The sequence below is a fragment of the Lepisma saccharinum genome, chromosome 6, assembly GCF_977018435.1.
Source record: "Lepisma saccharinum chromosome 6, izLepSacc3.1, whole genome shotgun sequence".
Lineage (NCBI taxonomy): Eukaryota > Metazoa > Arthropoda > Insecta > Zygentoma > Lepismatidae > Lepisma > Lepisma saccharinum.
Genome location: NC_139234.1, coordinates 58,071,997 through 58,092,985, shown reverse-complemented (window position 1 = coordinate 58,092,985; position 20,989 = coordinate 58,071,997). Strand labels below are relative to the sequence as shown.

The following is a 20,989-nucleotide window of genomic DNA, read 5'->3' as shown; positions in this document are numbered from 1 at the left end:
AAACCGCTTGTTTTGTAATGTTTCCACTTTTCACAATTACAGTTACAATTACAATTGAAATAAGCACGTACCTTGTCGCACGGATGCAGGAAAAGGTGTCCTCCCAAATACAAATATTTCCGGCACCTTATTTCTGACAGAAAATCTTAGATTAGACATCGCTACTTTATCGTCAGTTGACAGAAAGGGAAGACAGCATCCCGGCGCATAAAGCAAACCGAAAGCGTAAAATGATATTTAAAAGTAATAATAATGATGATCACTAACCTCCTGTGTTATAAGAGATGTTGAAAATGACTTCCTTCAACAGCAATACAACACGTTTCTTAGGTTCAAGAGATCCTGTCTATCGTAATCCCTGACCACTTTTCTGCAAGAATTCGTTTTCACGTAATTATCGTACATAAAAACTCTATGTTCAAGACTATATTTGTTTAACGACATAAGTAATGAATGAATAACAATTAACACACAATAAAGCACTAGCACACCAACTCAATAACACAGTATAAACAAAACGCGTACTGATAAACGCGAACAGAAGTGAACATGAATGAGCGTAGACTCACTGTCTGGTAGCCGACAGTGTTGCTAACCATTTTTCGGCAATGTCCCTACAGACGTAGTCAAAATGTCCCTACAACTGACCAAATGTCCCTACGCCAAGTAAAGTGACTAAAAAAAAAACACCTCATGAGCATGCAAACAGAAGATAAAATATACACATTTACTTACCAAATCTTTCTGCTCGGTGCTTCCACAATTAATGAAGGAGCGAATTTACAATACAGGACCTCTCCCCGATTTTTTGTAATATTTCGCATACTCACTAATTGAGGCCTCCTAATCACGAATTTGAAGTTAAAATTTGGGGGGTCACGTGTAGAAATTGCAAAATAAGTGACATTGAGTGGTCCGCGATCGGCACGATTGCTTATTATTTACCGGAAGATTTTGTGTTTCCAATACTTAAAAAACGAAATATACATTCCTGATATTACTACGACCCCAAATTTTAACTATGTTTGCCTATCCTAACCTAATAGTTTTTCTTGTATGTACGCATTGCTTGCATTATATAATTATTTTCCTGTAGTTTACGGTTATTACAAGCATAAGAAAACAGTTTTTCTTTGTGACGTCCTGAAACGTCACAAAGAAAAACTGTTTTCTTATGATCAAGAGACTTTGTGAAAACAATGATGAATTTGAATTACCTGATGATATTTTGGATTCATAATTTAATAATAAAACAGACTGTTTTTTCACAGTTAAGTTGCTATATTACAACAATGTAACATTGACAACATCCATTATATAACAGATTCTTTTTGTTTAAAAAATTACTAACCATTGTTATAACTGTATCTTTAGTCAAAATGAAAATAAATGTCTGATGAAAGGAGCGTGTGTTCTCCTGAAACGTCACAAAGAAAAACTGTTTTCTTATGCTTGTAATAACCGTAAACTACAGGAAAATAATTATCCTAACCTAACCTAACCGTACCTGAATGGTTCGTGGGGCTATCCGTCAATGGTTTGTTGGGCTACCCGTGCATGTTTTTTTCGAGCCCAAATTTTAACTATGTTTGCCTAACCTAACTTAACCTAAACTTACCGAGAATGGTCAGTGGGGCTATTCCTGAATGGTTTTGCGGTAATTGTGATTACGAACCGATAAAAAATATTATTTTCGTAGCACTTTAACGGCAAACGTTCATCATCGAAGGCCATTTTCGTATCCTGCAATTTTATGATTGATGTACTGTTGCCAAATTTACCTGTAATCAAATCAGTTCTTCTACATCGTGATTGTCGCTGTCACATGTAAGCACGTTCTTTGGGCAATATACTGAAATCCATAAGTTTATTAATTAGCCCACAGCCATCCTCCTGCACACTCCACCTAACAATCTGTACAACATTAACAACTTTTTTACTGTTCTCTTCCGCCATTCTTACACGATCCATGCTCTCCAAGTATGAAATCAACAGTGTGGCAACGCTGTAGACAGCGTAACTAATTTTAATTTGTTCATATAAACAAATATGGCTACCATACTTGTATACGGAGAATCATTGCGAGAATTGAAAAGCTTATTTTACAACTTCTACACATTAATGAACATTTTTTCCCCCTCACCCCAACATGTTAACTTGAGATAAATAATCACGAATAATTATTTCGTGAGTATAAGACGTAGCATAGAAATTACAGAAGGGTCCGGTATTGTAAATTCTTGCCTTAATGAATAATAGGGGTGTGCTGGACAGAATTTTTTGGGTCGGGACGGGATCGGGACGGTAATTTTTTTAAATCCCGACATTCGGGACTGAAAAATTTGCAATTTCCCGACCAAGTCGGAAAATTTTCTGGACGGGAAATGTTCGAAATTTCCCGAAGCACTGGAAATCTCGAATTTTACAAGTCATTTTCACTTTAAGTGATTGTTTTTGCATTTCTAGAATAAAAACTTACAACTTTCGATAAGTTCCAGAAACTTACAAGGCAGAAAACGTCGAGAATTAACGACTTTTTAAAGTAAAGAATCCAGCACACCCCTAATGAATAACGTTGAGTCGTTTACTGTTGATTATGTTATTTGAAGTCATACATGCTGCTGCTGTGAAGAGATAGATGTTGGTTGGTGATGCTGTATTTCCTGCATTCTTTAACAATTTTGGTCCCATTTTATTTCCCTTTTTTGTTTTTGTATCACTTAACATTGAAAATATTCTTTCCGTTTCCGCGTTAGAATGCGGCAATGTTAGCACTATTTTCGCGAGAGTGGAAATGTTTTCAAAAAGGAACTTGCCTTGAAAGTTTTTGGTAACCGATAACATGTTCCAAAATTCTGATGGAGATCTGTTAGTTAGTTCTTTTTTCTCCTCCTCGCTAAAGTATCCAGATAAACTAATTCATAAAATGTAATTTACCAAGATTGAAAAAAGTACCTACGTTTTCCCTCATTTGGCAAAATCTGTCCCTACGTTCCTACGCGGGCGAAATTTAGTGAAAAGTCCCTATGCGTAGGGACATGTCCCTACGGTTGGCATCACTGCCGACACGTGCAGTATGAAGCGCCATCTCGCGGCTGACAACTCACCCAACCCCCGATAAGCTGCAGGCGCTGTCGCGACAACTGAGAATAAAGTAGCGATGACTAATCTAAGATTAGACGTCAGAAATAAGGTGCCAGAAATATTTGTATTTGGGAGGACACCTTTTCCTGCATCCGTGCGACAAGGTACGTGCTTATTTCAATTGTAATTGTAACTATAATTGTGAAAAGTGGAAACATTACAAAACAAGCGGTTTCTGTTACGGGCTATCTGTTACGCAATTTGCCGGCACCTGTTGCATGACTAGGCCGGCAAGCGGCCGATGCTGAAGCGGTGGCATGCTGCAATAACCTCCCTGTAGTTTGCATATAACCTCCCATACAGGGATAACAATATTAGAGAAAAGAAACACATATCCGTTTGATGTTGCAGAAAATGTGTGAGAGATCTACATTTGGATCGTGCGTTATTGTAAATGTGTGTTTTGTTCTGTTAGTGTAGGTGTTCATAGACATAAAGTTATTTTGTACTTTTAAATCGTAGCTCTGTAGACTACATGACGGTTTTCTGATTTATATTTTTTAGGGAAGAGAAACAACAAACACCCACACCTGCACAGAAAGAGATGAAACGACACACAATACTTTTTTGTGTGTGCTCGAAATGAGACAACTATTTTCACAGAGCAGCGACAAGGGGTTACGTTAACGACGGTGCTGACACTGGTGGTGAAAAAACCAAACTTGGCACGACTGCAACATATAACAATTTTGTTGCCTGCCACACGCAGGCACACACTTCCAGCATGAAGGCTATTATCATTGAGGAAAAATTCCCACAAATAAATAAAGCAAGGTTAATACGCCTACACATACAATAATAGCATATTGGATACATTTTCAATAGATACGTGTATTCGTTCCTAACCGGTTAAAGAAATCTCCCCTCCATTGTGCTCTATCGCTTTTTGTAAAGTATTGTAATGAAAATAAAATTGTTTGTCTGAAATACATAATTGCCATTTGCCAGAGGAAGCCATGCCACCCTCTCTTACAGACGCTCGTTTAGATAGAAGTATGTTGTTTTTAGTGAATTGTTCTACTCGTAACAATAAATAACAAAGTATCATTAGGCAAATCCTGATACTTTACAAATCTGAAAATGACTGAGAGTTCTGAAGCCCCCTTCCCTTTTTCTGATTTTTTTACAATCCAAACACTAGTGCTTTCGTATAAATCATGTATGACAATTACATTCGAATACATATTTCTTTCATTGGAATTTGTTTACTTCATTATATTTGCAGTGCGTGGAAATTATGTATTCCTTCCACACATCTCTAAATTTGTTATGTATTAACCTTTTTACATCGCATTAACTCTTCGATGGTAACTGGGGTGGTGCATCACCCCAGAGTAATTTTCTTTTTCTTGTTATGTTGATATCCCTACAAAAATTTTCAACCACGATTATATAATCGTTCTCTGTAATGAGCTTTATTAGTAGGTGCAGCCAATTGTTGGAAAGAACATTGTTGGTGCTAATATTCGATCCTCTGAGGTGGTGTATCACCCCTGTTACCTTTCATGCGTGCGAGAATTTTGTTCTACGCTTATGCAACTAAGCTATTTTATTTAATTTTACTTTCAAAATTGTAAAAATTAAATAAATTACAATGACATATAATGCATCATACATTAATACTTAAGAAGAGAACTGGCATATATTATCATATTTAAATTGTGTGCGAAACCTGTGTAGTGACAAATAACCCCCGTTACCAACGAGCGGTGTCAATTTCATGTTACCAGGCGAGAGTTAAATATTCTGCGACTCGTGATAGTAAGTTGGCAACACCGATTGATGATTGGGTGGGAGGGTTGTCTCTTGTGGCTTTCATCTGTGTGGTTGATGGTACCGAGGCTCTTCAGTGGAATTTGCGATGAAGTCATGTTCGATCGAGCCGTAAGTGTACAATAACGATTCTTAATGAGAACCTGCTGCCTTTATTTCTACAATATGGTGGAGTGCTGCGTGTGTGTGTGTTGGTTCGATTTGCTCCCAAATTGCTTTGTGGCTTTGGTGTGCGGGTTGTTGCCGGGGAACGTGGAGTTGCTGTGCCTCATCAATTTACGGGGATTAGTACGTTCGTTGAATTTTAGTCGAACGATGATTTTCATTTCTGCTTTATTTATAGCAAACGCTGGCGTTTAGCACAAACCGTCGGCATTTTTAGTGGTTTCTCGTCAGAACATGTCCAGGTGCACAGTCTGAAAAGACTAATTAGAGTAACTAGTGGCAGGGGCGGCGCCAGAAATTTTCGACCGGGTGGGCAGAAGCACCATATTGATAGATTAGGGTGGGCAGTATAAATGTAAGACCATATATAGTATATATGTGTATGTAGAAAACTAAGACGTATGTATCCCTTCTCTCTTACACTCCCGATTTTCCTCAAACTTCATTTCCCTTTCCCTTTCTTGTTATCTTTTCAAATCTATTTTCGCATCTTGTTCCATTTCCTTTCGCTTTGTCTCTGATCGTCACAATTATTTCAAGGAAGTGTTTACCCATGCGCAGCCATACATTCCAATCACATTCCTTCATGCATGTTAATACAGTGAAATAAATGTGAATTAGGTTTAAGCTTGTGTTGAAAATACAAGGCACATACTTGATTTTATATATTCGGCGACAATGATAGAAAGTGCGATGGTAGACAATCGTGAAGTTTCTCGTAATTTAAATGCATGTTCCTGAGCATAGTATTTTCATCGTACGAGTTTTTGACTGAAAGAGCTTTCTTACTCCTTGGGGGTCATTTTTCTTAGCTTACAAGGTTTGTACTACTGACAAATCTATATGAATGTTTGCAGTAGCGGCGATTGGGTGCCAACATTTGAGGGGCAAGGACAACGTTTTCTTGGTAGCATAAAGAGGCCATAATGCGGGGGCAAAAAGTGGCAAAATGTGGTGGGGGAACTGCATCCCCCACTTCCCGCTCCTCCTAATCGCCGCCACTGAATGTTTGGATTAAAATGAACGTCTTATTAAGAATGATTTAAAACACACATGGAAAACAAATTCATTGTTCATTGTCCATGAAGTATTCCTAGGCTAATGAAAGGCTATTTTGACAAAATATCACCCATAAGTAATAAACAAGTAAGATTAAAAAATCTGTTCAGAATTGAAGAGATTATTAGCTAAGTTGCTATTCGCTTTCTGAACTGTCATGTTGCTAATGCGGGAGAAGCAATACACGTATGGTTACATGAACATATTTTTTGAGGTAACAAAATGATTTAGGACACAAGGAATTCATCGAAGTTGATCACCGCACCAGTAATACTTCATCTATTTTTCATACATGACTTGGGTTGTATGGCGTGACCATTTCTAACACACTAGAATGCCAAACTCAATCCTGTGCAAGCATACCCTGGAAACTTTATTCTTTCAGGGCAACGAGTCCCTGGCGCCTATAACCACTGTCAAAGTAATAATTTATGAGGGTTTGTATTTTGAGTGTCAGCATGTGTTTGATTTCGTCCCTTCGTTACTTTCACCTAATCACCATTGAACCTTATAACGTCGTCATTATCAAAATGAGCAGAAAAATGACTTAAAATAAAACAAATCAACCAGAACTTACTCTTCCAAAAATGGAGTTTCATTAGTTCATACCTCTTAGAAAGTTGAGGTGGTAATTTCAATCGCACAGCGTTTCATTAGTGGATCAAGGCAGCTAATTCCGTGAACAATGACGTTGTTTTCCGAAAGTCTCAAATATTTGTCTCAAGCAATCACCCTCTTAAAATGGACGCATCTTCTGTGGTGATAAAATAATACGTTTTGTGCGAGATCTTTCTGTATATTTTTCCCCCAATGGCATAACGCTGTCGTTATAATAGAGATGTCAAGTGTTCGACCCCCCCCCCCCCTCTGGTGGAAACACAATGTACATTGGTTCAGACTACACGTTAAACTGTAAGTTTAGTCCCGATTAGCCTATCTGAGCATAAAAGTGGGCTTAAAAGAAACTAACAAAATCGTCTTCTGGATACTTCGTGATATAATTTTTTTTCTTTACATCAGCTGCATCTACAGATTCTGTCGACCTTTTCGGCTGATTCATGTGGCAAAATTTATGTGTGGAACGAGGATTTTTAAATAGCATAAGCCACTCATTAGCAATTGAATAATTCTGTAGCTTTTTCCATACATAACTGGTTTATTAAAATTTATTCACTTTGGTAATCCATCTTATTAGTAGAATTAATATAAAGTTGATATTTCGCATACCATATTCAGTGGCGGATTCAGATGGGGAGGCACGTGCCCCCCCTCCAAATGCTCGAGCAAATTATACTCGTAATATGTAATTTACAAAATTAATAAAAAAATCTTATTAATTATGTGTACACTTTTGAAAACTGGTGCACTCCATATATCGTTAAAAATTGCTGAGTGTGTATTGTTGAATGTTGGTGGAAAGTTGGTGCTGCCCATTACTCTTCCTTTGTCAATCCAAATACAGAGCAAGCAAATGGATTAAACGCAATCATCAAACTTGGTTCAGCTTGTTTACTCATAAGAAAGAACAGTGCTCAAGAGTTTGATAAAGTCTTTCAGGAAAGTAAAGAATTTGCTGAAGAGCTGAATGTTGATGTAAAAATCCCAAGAATTGCACAGAATCAAAGACATAGGTCAAATATTCCCTCCAAGAATGTCATCGATTATTTCAGATGTGTTGTGTTCATCCCTTTTCTGGATTATTTAATATCTGAATTTGATTATACATTTAAAAGAAACCAGATTGAAGTCTTAAGCACTCTACAGAAAGTAATCCCGTAATTCATTGTTGAAGAAGATGACCCAGCTAAAGATATAATTGAGGCAGCTAAACTTTATGAAGATGATGTGCAGTCTATTTTAGCATTAGAAGGGGAACTCAAGTTATGGAGACGATTCTGATTATTGGAAAAATCTACCCCAGATAATCCAGGAGAGGCGTACAAATTTTCTTCCTTGTATCCCAACATTTGAAGTTTACTTCACCTGTTGTGTGTGATTCCTGTCACAACAGCTACAGATGAGCTTTCATTCTCCAATCTCCGAAAAAATCAAGATCTACCTTAGATCTACAATCGGTAATGAACGATTGAATGGTTTGGCTCTCCTGAACATCCATAAAGACAAATACCAAGTGAAACCAGAGGAGGTTATTGAGATACTTGCAAGGAAACATTCACGAAAACTACAGCTACAGTATTTGTAGGGTGAGTTAAATGTGTCTTTAGTAATTGACATTATTTGACGATTGAAAAGTTAAACTGGTGTCCAAATTACTAGCAGCTTTATCATGCATGTGACTGAAAAGGACTCAGGTGCTACATTAAACTAATTATAAAGCAGAAAAGAATTAAGAAATGAAATAAAACAGACTGTTTATAATATGAAAATACTTCTGCAACTTGTGCGTTTCTATGCTCTCGAGGAATACGCTATTTTTAATATATTGTTTTTTTACAATGTAAGTTTTAAATATATGTGTTCTTAATAACTTGGCCGCATGTACAGAAGACTGGAATTGGTACTTAAATAAATATTAAAGTATAAAAGACTTGTTTCACCATGGTAAACTTTAATTTAAAGTAGTACTATAATCTTCATTAGCATTTATGTATACACTTTTGGTTTTTTATTTTTTTTATTTTTATTTGATTTATTTTACTTCGCTTCTTGTGCCACTTTTGTCTAATTTGCGAAGATGGGGATGAGTGATGATATGATGAAATTGATAAATAAACATCACAAACGTCCATGCCCAAGCCAGGATTCGAACCCGGGACCCTTGGCGTCGCAGCGCGGTGTGCTAACCACTCCGCCACGGGGGGGGGGGGGCGACATGTACACTTTTGGAAATTGGTGCCCCCCACAAAACCGAATCCTGGATCCGCCCCTGACCATATTGATATTAAAAGATGACAGGTATATAAAAATTGTAATGAAATAAAAAAGGGACACTTCTGGAATTTCAATGCAGAGCTAATTAAAACTATATTATATCACTCTAGCATACTTAAACCGGAAGGTTTATGGATGCAGCAACACAAGCCTTCCATCTCTTCCTATCCGGGGCAAGATCAATCCAATCTTTCCCATCCTTACCGATTTATTTTAGGTTCATTTCAACGTTATCCCTCCATCCTAGTCTTTGCCTTCCTACTGGTCTCTTACCATCAGGTTTCCCAACAAGAATCCTGTAAACTATTCTTTCCTCTGCCATTCGTGTCACATGGCCTGCCCACCTAAGTCTTCTTGATTAAATTATTCTAATAATAATTAAAAAGTCGAAATAATGTATTGTGTTGCTGGAGGAAGTAACGCTAAGATGATGTTTTTATTTGTTTATTTCGAGATTATTTTAACCATACCCAGGTCGAGATTTATATCCGTATGTGGAGGCCTGGAACTGCAGTCCTCAAATTCACCCTAAATTCTGATCTAATCTTGATCGTACACTGTATAATTTTGAGCCTCCTAAGCCTACTAGCTGCTTTTAATCATGGAAGTATTCATTTGATCACAGTTTTTGTTTCAATAACTCTAGTAATTACCTTCACATTCTAATGACAAAATTTGCTATTTATGGGTTGATATGTGAACATTTCTAGCATAGATAATATGCAGAACTAAAATATACATGTTATGAACACCAGAATACACTTATTTATTGAATCATTCATATATCCCCAAGTATATGTACTAATTGAATTTGATTGGGTGGGCAATCGGGTGGGCACAGGAATTTTTGGGTGGGCGCTTGCCCACCCGTGCCCACCCCTGTCGCCGTCCCTGACTAGTGGTAAGGGAAACAGTTACTATGACGGTTAAGCTTGTTTTTCATTAGCAATCATTAAAACTGTAATCTGTTTCATGATTACAAGGAGCTTGTGGGTTCGAAATGTGAATATTGATGTACTGCTTCTTTGTCTCACGAATCGTTCCAAAATCTATAACGTTCAGGGCTGAAAGATTTGTTTGCTTTCTCCGTCCGTTTCTCTCCTTTTCTCTATTTCTTTTTTTATCTTTATTGTTCTCTCTTTTTCTATTTCTTTACCTCTGTCTCATACATTTCTTCCTTTGTGGTTCTCTATCTTTTCCTATGTATCTTTCTCTCCCCCCCCCCTCTCTGTGCACTTTTAGCGTCAATATAATCGATGTAATAATCGTGATGCAAATGTTTGTGCCTCCAACCAATATTGCTTACACGTCCGTTGCTTCTTCTCTATTGGCTCTGGGCGCCATTTTGCTGTTGCTTGCTAAGCAGCATTGATTGGCCACCATAGATAACAAACCTATGAACAACATTCGCTTCAATATCTTTCGACAAGTTGAATTCCGAAGCAGTATCGTTGTGCTGCACCTTCTCAACTACTTTACTCCGCGTCGAACGTGATGACATTGTTTTATCCTTGCAATAACGATGAACGCATAAACTTCTTTTCAAATCGCAGAACTGTGCAAGGACTATTGTTTGAATGAACGGCGTAACAGCTCAAATGGATTGTGGCTCTGGTTTAACGTGATAAAGCCATTGTCTGATAATAAACATCTGGAACACAGTAATTGTAGGAAGCGAAGCTACATGTTCGCGTACCCACTTTTTTTTTCTTTTCAAATTACAGGTTATCGCATACCTTATCATTTGTAAGTGTATTAGCGAGTTAAATGTTCTGATCTGATTTTTCCGAGCTGCGAGATGGCGTTTTCCCATCTGGCAGTGTGGCATCTGTCGCGATGGATTAGCAGTCATTGTCCTTTTTTATGACGAAACCTCCGGTAGCTTTTGTGTGAAGAATTCAGTAGGGAAAATCGGGAAATAATGGCGGATATCTGTGACTGAGGGGTCTCTTTCTTTCTTTGACGTTTGCTCACTCAATCACTCCGCTTTTGTTCCAGTCATTGATTATTCGTTTGTCACGGTTTTTCACTTTGTTTAGTTTATTCCTCGCTTGTCTGGATGGGTGGCTTCGAGTACAATGAAAGTGTGTTGGGTATATTATATTGTACGCGTACAGGCCTTTTCGTAGAAGTGATCTTTTTCAGGGCTACATATGGACTTCAGGAACAAAATACTGTTTTCACAATCATTACTAGTTTAGAACGGATTATGTTGTGAATCTTAATAGTTACACTTATTCTACATTACATAATGGTTGGAATATCGGATTCAGGATTCCAATCTGGGTAATTTTGGATTTAGATATTCTGGATTCAAATGCCCAAGAGCTATTTTTTGTCAAATAAACAAAAATTACTTTATTCAGAATCCTGATATTTTCTGGATAGGTCATATAGGCTATATTTTGTTTATCATAATTGCAAGGGTCTAGTGGTCACGTCGTCGCCTTGTAATGAAAGTTTGTGAAGTAGTAGTTTCGAGACTCGAGACGAGATCACTAACAGAGCCACCGCTCGAAGTGTACCAAAATTTTAGCAAAGCATCCCCCCAGCTATGGGCTTCCGGAAGGGGGGGCAAGGGGGGCCGTGGCCTCCCCTTGGAAAATGAAAGTCAACCCAAAATTATATACTTCACACATATATTTTCATTCCAGCCGCAATAATATGTGTTAATTATTGCATGAATATGATAAATTCAAATTTAAGCAATGTTTTTTTGAGGGAACAAACACTATTATTGGGGAAAATGTGCCTTGTATGCCCCCGCCTCCCAGAAGAAAATACCTTCCTTGCCCCTCTTTGTAAAAAATCCTGCGGACGTCCATGCCCCCAGCTAACCCCAAAGCTGACCTAACGTAACCCATTTCAGGGGCTGAACAGGATAGACCTATTCTCACACGAACTCCATAAAATCCCTATTTTCTCCTATTCTCACACACGCATAAAAACCGTCCTTTTCAGATTCCTTGCTTGGACAAGTGACGCGATACAACAGTGGCTCAGCGCATGGGGGTTGTTTTCCACCGTGGTCAATATATTCATTATCCGCCTGGAAGGGAAGAGACTGTAATGGGAGGGTGGGATAGGAATGCTGCTCTCGATGGCCATTATTGACTTCGCAGATGCGGGGCCGTCGAATGGGGATCATGGTTTCTGCCCTGTCGTCTCCGGGAAAGAGAAAATCTTGAGATTTAGAGCACCCCTGGCGGGGATAAGCGTGTATATTAAAATGGATTCTTGGTAGCCATTTTCGTGGCGGTGACACCGAAAATATCTCGAGTCGCGAACCAATAATATCTCTTTGGAACAAACCGACATTCTTCCTGCAGGATGTATTGCGTGGAGGGGTTTCTGGATGGCTTTTCCCGTCAGTGTTGTTTGGTTGCTTCAGAAAATTCCCTCAGCAGAAAAAAATCCCATTTTGTTGTAAAACAAACCCCTCAAGTGTACATCTCAGTAGCTTGGAAAATATTAGTTTATCAAGAATCGCAGATTTATGTTTATTCAAAACAAGTAATCTGATTAGTGATGATGGTTCTCTATTACAGGGTGTCTACCTGTCAAGAAAGTCAAGAAAAAGTAAAGAAATCAACAGCCAGTTCAAGAAGTCAATAAAAAGTCAAGAAATTATACTTGTGGTCGAGAATGTTTGCTTTCACAATGACTGATCGACTGATTTAGTTTATTTTACTTAACTTTTCGCCCCTTTTGTCTAATCGCAAAGATGATGATGAATGGTGGTAAGATAAGATGGATGAAGGGACAAGCACAAATATATAGGGACGACCAACAGGAGTCCCAAATAGAATTATACTGGCGGATTCCAGACGCCAGAGCCTCGCTAGTCTGTCAAATGCATTCAAAGATGCATTAATAGATAAAGCATGTCTAATTATCTTGTTAAATACAGCTTCAGTGTTCATCTTAACTGGCCTTGTGGTAGGGACTTTTCATTAAATCAATATTTATTTTGTTAATTGCTAATTTCCAACTTTAGTAGGGGTCGAATAAATAAAGGTTAGAAAAACGAAAACGGTCAAGAATTTTGGATTTGTTGTTTTGGTAGACTCCCTATATTGCCATGACTTGTTAATTGCACATTATTCACCAGATTTGGATGAAATTAATGAACCGTCGTAGGTTCTCCACAACTACTAAATTTGTTCACCCTAAAACAAGGCAAGGTGTTCTCTAGAAACGTGGGGTTAGACAATGGATAATGTTCAATTAGCATTGCATGCTAATTCAAAACAACCTCCACGAGTTCTCAAATTAACCGTCTAGGTTTTGCGTTTGAGCTCTGTCCTGGTCATGTTTGTCGCTTCATTAAAATCTTGTACGCTTGTTTACTGGATGATTTTTGTTTACACTGTTACAGAATCACTGAAAACGTCAAGACACATACATATGTATAGTTTCGGACAGAGTTAAAGCAACGCAGACCTTTTCTTCCTCACAATGTTGACGAGGCGTGTGGGCTAACGCACCCACAATTTTCTTTTCAATCAATTCAATTCAGTCCATTTAACGAACGTTTTGCAGAATTTCTGTTGATTTTTTCCCGTTTATCCCCTTGAATGTAAAGAATTTCCCCCGGCCTCACTGTTTCCCGTGTAGAGGGTGGGAGAGGAGTCCTGCAGGGGACACCAGGAGAGGTTCATAAATCGGGGCGAAAATGTTAAGCCTCGGTCGTTTTCCTGGTGCGGAGGAAATAAGGGATGGTGGAGTGACACTCGGTCCTTCCAGCCGCATCTACCCCCAGCCTCTCTCAGGAGCATCTTTCTTTCCTCCCTGTTTTGGAAGGGGCAGAAAATCCTCTCTTGCTTGTGTAAAATATCCATTGCTTTTTTTCATGCTTGCGGCTTCTGTTTTATTATATCCCTTATCGCGTGATTCTGTTGCTCTTCCTTCCCGGTATCTTTAAATCCATATGGTTTATTGCAGCTATTACAATTATCCTTATCCTGAATGGGCGAATTTCCACTCGCACTGTCCTTGCACAATCAGATGCATTAATAATATTCGTAGGTTTAATAAGGGAGAGAGGGGTGATGGGGGTGAGAAAAGTATATTCATAGAGAAATAAAGAGAAAACAGCGAGATGAGAGCATGAAAAATATAGATAGGAATATAATAGACAAGGAATAGCGAAAGGAATACAAGTGGAGAGAACGTGAGAAATACATAGAAGGATAGAGAAAAGGGAGACATTTGAGAAAAAGAGAACGTACATGATAGAGAGAAAGGAATAGTACAAAATAGGTTGCGATGCTAGTAAAATATAGAGTAAAATAAGAATAGAGGAAGGAAATAGAAAACATGGCGTGATTTCAACCCACAAGTAGGCTATAATGTAGGGAAACTTATCTTTCCTTTACGGTCGTGTGCCAACTGACCAGAAACTACGAAGTAGAAAGGATAAATGCGGTCGATGTAACATCTGCATTATTTAAATTATAGGTCAATATTTCAAGTCAACATGCGATGGCACCTTATCTCAGAAACTATAATAGATGAGCATGTCAGCGTTCAAAATTGTATGTGAAGATTCACCCAAACGGCGGTTTTAGGAACCAGCCATATAATACAACTTCCCCCGTGAAAAGATAGAGACGAAATGTTGTGTAATAACCAGAGCAATGTGAAATATATATATATATATATATCGAACGTAAACGTAAAAACTTGGCGTATGTACTGCAGTAATAAGTAATAACTGAGAATATATTGTTATAAATACTTCTGTTTACAGCTGCGAACAATAGACAATTTCTACTACAAGCCTAGCCTAAGCTGGAATTGCGGCATTGATTCGATAAGCGAAGTAATATCCATCGGTTTGTGGGAACAGCTGCCACATACGATGGCGCAAGAAGCAACGAACGTTTTAATATCCCTTTTACTGCCGACGTTTAAGATCTGGAAAACTGCCACAAAGTCAATCGTTTGCTGCTGAGAGGAAGATCACAGATGGGTTTGCTGTCTTGTAATCTTCGTACTATCCCACTTCCCCGGTTATTTATTTCATTGACGCCTGTTATATCGCTGAGTTAACCGCGACGCGGATCTAATAGAGGGCAATGGAACAACGTTGCATCAAGAAGTATCCTCAGGTGCACTGTGAAATTGTCTTGTAGTTTTGTTATTTAACGTTGCTTTTCTTCTACTTCTGGGCTAATCGCGACGATGAGGATGAGAGATGATATGATGAAATTGATGAAGAGACGTAAAGAACACCCATACCTAGACCGGGATTCGAACCTGGGACCACTGACGTCGTAGCGCGCCTTGATAGCCATTCTACCACGGAGGTCGACACCGTGAAATAGTCAACTCACCCTCCTGTCTATACTCAGATAGCTTGAGAAATCTTCAGAATATTTTATTATGTAGTGGCGCAAGAATCACACGAAGATAGAGAGGTAGAAATAAAAATATAAATATAAAGAGGGAAATGTTAGAAAAAGAAATAAATAGAGAGAGAAAGAGAGAGAGAGAGTGATAGCAAGAAAGACAAAAGAAAGGAAGAGGAAGGTAGAGAGAGATGGATAAAAAGAAGAACTAGAGAGAAAGGAACAGACTACTATGAGATATGGAGATAGAAAACGGATGAAGAAGGAGATAGAGAAAACAAAATTGGAAATACTCAGTTACATATTATTTATAGAAATATCCAATTCATTAATGTATCAGCAATTTTACCAATACACTTACATAATGGTCGATATCAATACACTACTGCTACTGTCCAATTCCTACTGTTGATGTTACGAATCACACTCTTCGATGTTGCATTTGGTGCAAGCGAGAATCGGCGCGGTGTCGATGTGGGGGCGGGAAGTGAAAAGTTCTCTTTCTCAGCAAGTTTGAACGTGACGCGACTCAAGATGAAACGGCACGAAAGGGTTAATTAATCATCATGTCATAACATTTTCTCTCGTGCAGTCACCGGCTGCGTTTTTTGTTTCGGAAGCTGGAGAAGTGTCGTTGCTGGCTGAAAAGTTTCGGCAATTTGTCACTTATTTCACGAGCTTATTGCTCGGCGACATGCTAATTTCATCAGCGCCCTGCTCACCTGGGTTAACTTGGTGCACGCCCCATCTCCCCCCATCCAACATGGCACCAAAATAGAGGAAGTAGTTCGACTGAAAACAAGGGAGGAGGGGAAGAGTAATTAAAGATCCAGAAGACGAACAGACGTCATGTCAAGTGTCTTTGCGCTTAGCAAGCAATGTGCTTCTAGTGTTCATTATGTTGCTTTTACGTTTATTTTTTCACGGATTGCAATAGAATCGAGTTGAGATTAATATGTGGAAGTCTGTCGCTTGAAAAGTGTTGCTGTATTTCATTTTTTTAAAAAAAATCTTTCAGGTTTCATATTTTCATTCGACTATTTCTTTCTTAATCTTCAAAGGTTCAATCCGCTAGTGGCAACTGTGAATCTGTTCTGAGTGGTTGCATACATTCAGAATAAAAGTCGTATTGCGTAGCTTGTTTGTTTGTGTTTTAAGTCCACTGTATGCACAGATATGTTAACCTGGACTGGACCTACAGTTTAAACTAGCATCCGAACCCGGGACCCCTGGATTACAAGGCGACGATGTTACCACTACTAGGTCATCGGGGAAGCCCCTGCACATTGCAACTTGCCGTGAAGGCATATGCGGCGGGATGTGGACGTAATGTGATCAGCATCACGCTCCGGCCGCCTCTACTCACCAGGTATCCTGGGTAAACTCCAGGGCCGCTCAATGCGGAGACAATAATGGAATGACCTATATCGGGAATCGAACCCAAGTCTGCTGCGTAGCAGTCAAACACTGGAGTACCGCGCCTCTAAACTTTGTGCGTCTGGAAAAGTCTCATCGTAAATCAGCTATAATTTGGACGAAATTTTAATTCACCTTACTTTCTAAGTTTTCGTGAGTCGAGAACTCGGGAGTTTCGGGTTCGAATCCGTTCATGGATATGGGTGTTCTTTCTGAGCGTCCTTTCGTCATGTCATCACTCATCCTCGTCGTCGTGATTAACCAACAGTGGCAGAAAAGCGACGCTAAATAACAAAAAATAAAATCAAAAATAATCTCGAACGAGAAAAGGCCCGTGAACATCTCGACAGCAAAAAGCTGTATCTGTAACCTCCTCAATTTTTACAGAGGATGCTGGAAATTTCTTCACTGAAAAGTTCGGTCCAGCAGGAGAAATGATTGCGTGTACTTTGTCTTGGATTTACAAGAGACAGAAAACGCTTCACCGAAATCCAGAGCCTCCTCAGCCTGCTCAGCGTGAATCCCGCACAAACCATGAACGGCCGCTATTTACAGGATGGATTCGCGTGGTCGGGGCGGGGCATTTGCACAGACATTGCGCGGCCGTGGTCTCGAAGGAGCAAAATTAATAATATCGCAGGAGTTTTGCGCTGAGCGAAAATTGCTCGCGTGCGTCGCTTCGCACTATAACTCCTCATTACGTAGCTCGTTTAAGGAAGTGGTCCTCCTCCTTCTGCGGGCGGGCGGGAGGGAGGGTTTTCCAATTTCGGCTCCTTCTCTCCTGCCATCTACGTATTTATTATTTTCTGCTGTCTGAATTCCACCCTCCGCAACGCTTGCTGAATTACTAAGGTAACACCGGCCCAGATTTTCTCGAAGGGAAGGATACTGTAGACCAGGCAAGTCTGAATTTTTAGTTCTTGCGGCTAAATGTTACCCCTAATGATTGAAGTCCAGATTCTAACCGTGGAAGTGGCATATGCATAATGCATGTTGATGTTATTATTCAAGCAAGCTCAGGCTCATATTTCTTTAAGCTGGTCTTATACCCCAGTGAAGATTGGAGCATTCTCCTCGTCAAGCGTATGTAAGCTTATGGCGTAACTTTGGTCGCGATTATCGCGAGAATCAGTCGACAAAAAAATTTCAAATTTCAACTGAGCACTGAAATAGGATTTTTCTAGAGAACTGTTGTTTGATATTTTCATCAAAAATTATTATTATTACTTTCTAATATTTTCACTTTTCTTGATATGGCAACCACAATAACTCCACGCCAATACATTTTGTACGTGAAGAGGTTCATTTAATGGGATACATCCGAATATTTGATTTCTCTGTACTAATTGTAAATTATATACCGAGACAAATCTATACATAAGGAAAAAGGCTGCCGACCTTCGTGGCGTAGTGGTTAGCACAGCTCTCTACGACGCCAGGGGTCCCAGGTTCGAATCCAGGCCTTGGCATAGGTGTTCTTTGTGTCCCTTCATCAGTATATCATATCATCGCTCATCCTCATCGTCGCGATTAGCCAAAAGTGACAGAAAAGCGACGCTAAATTAAAAAAAATACCTCAAATCAAGGAGGAAGGCTCTCCTGGCAGATTTTTCTGTGGTTTCACTCAACCTTCAATGAAGGTCCACGGACTATTCTTCTCACTTCTTTTACACATTCTTTCCATTATCCTCTCGTCGCAGTTAACTCAATGGTACAAACATTACACTTTCTTTCCTTTATCCTCTCGTCGCAGTTAACCCAATGGTACAAACATACACCGTTAAATCAGTCAAGTTATCAATCAACTAGGTTGACTGGTACAATAATGTTCGAGTGAATAAGGAGACCAAACACTGCTTTCAGCGAGGGCCAAGCACAGTTTCTTAAGAAATTCAGTGCTGTTTCAAATAGTATAAAATTTCCAGCAACTTCGGTTTTAATGTTTTTTTCATATTTTCCTACATAAAAACGTATTCTCAAACGAAAAATTTCGTCAGTACTGTAATATATTTTTTCAATTACATGCTGAAATTATGGGGAAATGAGAAAAGTGGTAATACACCTGAATATTGGGTATGAAAGCGTCTGAAGTGGAAAATGTTAGCTGGAGGATGCTCCTATGGTTTAACATGGTGATAGTGGGACAGCTGGGGAGGTGCTTTGCGAAAATTTTGCTAGCTGGAGGGATACCATCCCATCATCACTTCAAGCACGGGAGTATAATGTAAGAAAGAACTGAGAAAACCCTTGTTGAGTAGTACAAGTACTATGGTCGATAAACTTAACTTGTGCATACAATCCAACATGGCTGGCATGTTTTCAAGATGGCGTATTTTCCCGGAACGGAAATTTTTTTGAATTTTCAGGATACTTTCAGGGACACTTTGGTTTTGTTCTGAATTTTGTCAGGTTAAAGTACTAGTATGAATTTGCTGTAGCTATCCCCGAATGTATGAGAAGGATGTTATCGTTCTGAGCTCCAACCGTACAGTTCCATCCTTCAAAACATGTGGCATGCGATATTCAACGTTGAAATATGGACGGCAAAAATTGCCCACCATGGGGATCGTTGTTTTTTGATGTTATTACCGAGACGAAACGGTTGCAACGCGAAGTGACAGAAGAGCGAACGCCTGCTTCGAGAAATGATTGATCGCGGTTGACTAGGCTGTCGATCTGATGGAGAGCAAATGCGTTTGTTAGCAGCTGCGGTCCAGGTTTCCATTGCCTGTTTTCGACAACCAACTGCTCACTTCCGGACAGGCGTCCGTCCGAGATCAGGCCTCACTTTGCACATGAAAATATACACCCTACGAGAAACACATGTTTGGTGTATTTTTTGGTCGTTAGAATTTGTATTGATATGATATAATACTTTTCTGTTGTGATTATTCTCAAACAAGTTGACCAAAGCCTATAAATAATGATATACTGGATTGGAACATTCTTCAAGTATTTGACTAAAATGTGTAGTTTTAGATACTGTACTGAAGTAAATTTCCAATAACGGTTTGAAGCGCGTATTCTCTCATGAAATAACTCGCGTTCTTCAAATACTAGATTGTTGATTTGTTGTTGTTGTTGATTTGGTTTATTTTACTTCGCTTTTCTGTCTCTTCTGGCTAATTGCCAAATGAGGATGAGTGATTATAAATAATGAATTTGATGAAGGGACATTCACAAAGAACAACCATGCCTAGACCGGGATTCGAACCCGGGGCCCCTGGCATCGTAGCACGTTGTGATAACTACTTCGCCACGGAGGCCGGTTTCAAATACTCGAATGATTCATTTTCTCGGAGTACTGGAATAATTCGTATTCTTCAGACACTATATTCAAGCATACATATACTTTTCTGTTGTGATTATTCTCAAACAAGTTGACCGAAGCCTATAAATAATAATATACTGGATTGGAACATTCTTCAAGTATTTGACTAAAATGTGTAGTTTTAGATACTGTACTGAAGTAAATTTCCAATAACGGTTTGAAGCGCGTATTCTCTCATGAAATAACTCGCATTCTTCAAATACTAGATTGTTGATTTGGTTTATTTTACTTCGCTTTTCTGTCTCTTCTGGCTAATTGCCAAATGAGGATGAGTGATTATAAATAATGAATTTGATGAAGGGACATTCACAAAGAACAACCATGCCTAGACCGGGATTCGAACCCTGGACCCCTGGCCTCGTAGCACGCTGTGATAACTACTTTGCCACGGAGGCCGGCTTCAAATACTCGAATGATTCATTTTCTCCGAGTACTGGAATAATTCGTATTCTTCAGACACTATATTCAAGCATATACTTTTCAAGTATCAGGCTAGCCCATATTTTTTCAAGTATCAAAATGACACTTATTCTTGAAATACCGATTTGAAACATATATTCCCCAAGTATTGTACTGACTCGTATTCTTCAAGTACGGTTTGACTCATATTCTTGACTTCCTTTAGTGAGTCAAAGATACTGAAAAATATACTTTCAATGTCGGACTGACTCATCTATATACTCAATGCTGGAGAGATTGGTATTCAAATACCAGACTGAAGCATTTATTCTCCAGGTTTTGTACTGATTCATAGTCTTCAAGTGCTGGAATGGCTCACGCTCTTCACGATTGGACTGACTGAAACATATATTCTTCATGTACTGACTCATATTCTTTAGGTACTGGAATAACTCAT

At 38.9% G+C, this 20,989-nt stretch overlaps 1 protein-coding gene across 3 annotated transcripts in view; it reads left to right on the top strand.

Moving 5' to 3' along the window:
* The window catches only part of gukh (NHS actin remodeling regulator GUK-holder), a 236,816-nt gene that overhangs the window by 35,026 nt on the left and 180,801 nt on the right, over positions 1-20,989 (top strand). Inside the window, exon 1 of one of the 3 annotated variants that reach the window (XM_083123991.1) lies at positions 4,950-5,028. The exons of the other annotated variants lie outside the window; for them this stretch is intronic. The gene's annotated coding sequence lies outside the window, so the exon portion shown is untranslated. Of the gene's footprint in view, positions 1-4,949; positions 5,029-20,989 lie in introns of those variants that run through there. 3 annotated transcript variants of the gene reach the window in all.